This window comes from Myotis davidii, unplaced genomic scaffold (assembly GCF_000327345.1).
Source record: "Myotis davidii unplaced genomic scaffold, ASM32734v1 scaffold184, whole genome shotgun sequence".
NCBI classification, from domain to species: Eukaryota; Metazoa; Chordata; class Mammalia; order Chiroptera; family Vespertilionidae; genus Myotis; species Myotis davidii.
In genome coordinates, this window is record NW_006297021.1 from 5,943,472 (window position 1) to 5,944,095 (window position 624).

Consider the following 624-nt stretch of genomic DNA (forward strand, 5'->3'; position numbering starts at 1 on the left):
GTCACACACAAACACTCACACACACAACACACACACACATCAAACACACACTCACACACACTCACTCACACACACCACACACACACACATCAAACACACACGCCACACACCAAACACAACACACACACACCACACACACCACACACCACACACCACACACACACACACACACACAAATCAGGCAAGCTCTCAAGTCTACCATTGTTTCACAGAGACAATTCTGGAAAGCTTTTAAGATCCTGGTAGAAAACAAGCCCAGTGCTCAGGGCAGCAGCCTCACTATCACACCCTCCCCTCTGCGTGTCCTCCTCGCCGGTCTCACGCCCCCTGCTGTCCGGCTCTTGGGTCCTGGAATCACTTTCCAAATAAAACACCCGCACCCAGGCCCTGCCTCTGTTTGCAGGGCTTCTGGGAAGAAGAAAGGGACAGAACCGGGAAGTAACAAGTCCAACCACGTCACCGGCACGGTCTCCCTGGTGTCCGTCATCAGCCATTTAAGAACTTTTCTTGAGGTGAAACTCTTCTCCACACATTTGTTTGGGGTTGGTTTGTTTTTTAATTTGAGAAGGTGGTCCCTTTGCTCTTTCCTCTATTTTAACGTCCAAATTCCCTTTACAAAATCTC